Source organism: Zea mays, chromosome 1, assembly GCF_902167145.1.
Source record: "Zea mays cultivar B73 chromosome 1, Zm-B73-REFERENCE-NAM-5.0, whole genome shotgun sequence".
Lineage (NCBI taxonomy): Eukaryota > Viridiplantae > Streptophyta > Magnoliopsida > Poales > Poaceae > Zea > Zea mays.
Genome location: NC_050096.1, coordinates 92,638,325 through 92,640,294, shown reverse-complemented (window position 1 = coordinate 92,640,294; position 1,970 = coordinate 92,638,325).

Sequence of the window (1,970 nt, the reverse complement as noted above, 5' to 3'; positions counted from 1 at the left end):
CTGTGCTTGTGAAAAATAAAGGTGGGAAGTGGAGGATGTGTGTAGACTACACTGGTCTAAACAAAGCATGTTCGAAGGTTCCCTACCCTCTGCCTCGCATCGATCAAATCGTGGATTCCACTGCTGGGTGCAAAACCCTATCATTCCTCGACGCCTACTCAGGGTATCACCAAATCAAGATGAAAGAGTCTGACCAGCTCGCGACTTCTTTCATCACACCTTTTGGCATGTACTGCTATACTACTATGCCATTTGGTTTGAGGAATGCAGGTGTGACATACCAAAGGTGCATGAACCGCGTGTTCGAAGAGCACATCAGCCGAACGGTTGAGGCTTACATCGATGACCTCGTAGTCAAGACGAGCAAAGCCTCTGACCTCCTCTCTGACCTTGAAACGACATTCAAGTGTCTGAGAGCGAAGGGCGTGAAACTCAATCCCGAGAAGTGTGTCTTCGGAGTCCCCCGAGGCATGCTCCTGGGGTTCATCGTCTCCGAGTGGGGCATCGAGGCCAACCCGGAGAAAATTGCGGTCGTCACCAACATGGGGCCTATCAAATACTTGAAAGGAGTACAAAGGGTCATGGGATGCCTTGCGGCTCTGAGCCGCTTCATCTCGCGCCTCGGCGAAAGAGGCCTACCCTTATATCGCCTCTTAAGGAAGACCGAGCGCTTCTCTTGGACCCCCAAGGCCAAGGAAGCCCTCAGAAACTTAAAGGCACTCCTTACAAGTGCGCCCATCTTGGTGCCCCCCGCTGCAGGAGAAGCCCTCTTGATCTACGTAGCCGCAACCACTCAGGTGGTCAGCGCTGCGATCGTAGTCGAGAGACGAGAAGAAGGGCATGCACTGCTCGTCCAGAGGCCGGTTTACTTCATCAGCGAAGTGTTGTCCGAGACTAAGATCTGCTACCCACAAGTTCAGAAGCTGCTATACGCAGTAATCCTGACGCGGCGAAAGTTGCGACACTACTTCGAGTCTTATCCGGTGACTGTGGTGTCATCCTTCCCCCTGGGGGAGATCATCCAATGCCGAGAGGCCTCGAGTAGGATAGCAAAGTGGGCGGTGGAGATCATGGGCGAGACAATCTCGTTCGCTCCTCGGAAGGCCATCAAGTCCCAAGTCTTGGCGGACTTCGTGGCTGAATGGGTCGACACCCAGCTGCCAGCAGTGCCGATCCAACCGGAACTCTGGACCATGTACTTCGATGGGTCGCTGATGAAAACAGGAGCAGGTGCGGGCCTGCTCTTCATCTCACCCCTCGGGAAGCACCTCCGCTACGTGTTGCGCCTCCATTTCCCGGCGTCAAACAATGTGGCCGAGTACGAAGCTCTGGTTAACGGGTTACGCATCGCCATCGAGCTAGGGGTTCGGCGCCTCGACGCTCGTGGCGACTCACAACTTGTCATTGATCAAGTCATGAAGAACTCTATCGGCGTTTTGACCCCCGGGGGGTCCCTGGACCGACGAGTAAATTGTCGTCGCGTGCCCCAGCCCAGATGGGTCGGCGCGAGACGGAGCGCGAAGGGGGGAAACCAGTAGGAGACAGGCGTAAAGGGGAAACTCGCGGCCCTCGTGTTGTCCCGCGCCCAGGTCGGGTGCGCTTGCAGTAGGGGGTTACAAGCGTCCGCGTGGGAGGGAGCGAGAGGCTTGCACGCGCCGTCCCGTCCTCCCCGCGCGGCCAACCTTCTCGTACGAGTGCCCTGGGCCTTCCTTTTATAGGCGTAAGGAGAGGGCCCAGGTGTACAATGGGAGGCGTAGCAGTGTGCTAACGTGTCTAGCAGAGAGGAGCTAGTGCCCTAAGTACATGCCGTCGTGGCAGCTGGAGAGGTTTGGCACCCTGTTCATGTGATGTCGTGGCCGTCGGAGGAGCGCTGGAGCCTTACAGAAGGACAGCTGTCGGGGCTGTCGAGTCCTTACTGACGTTTCCTTGCCTCCGTAAGGGGCTGAGAGCCGCCGTCGTCACGGAGCACG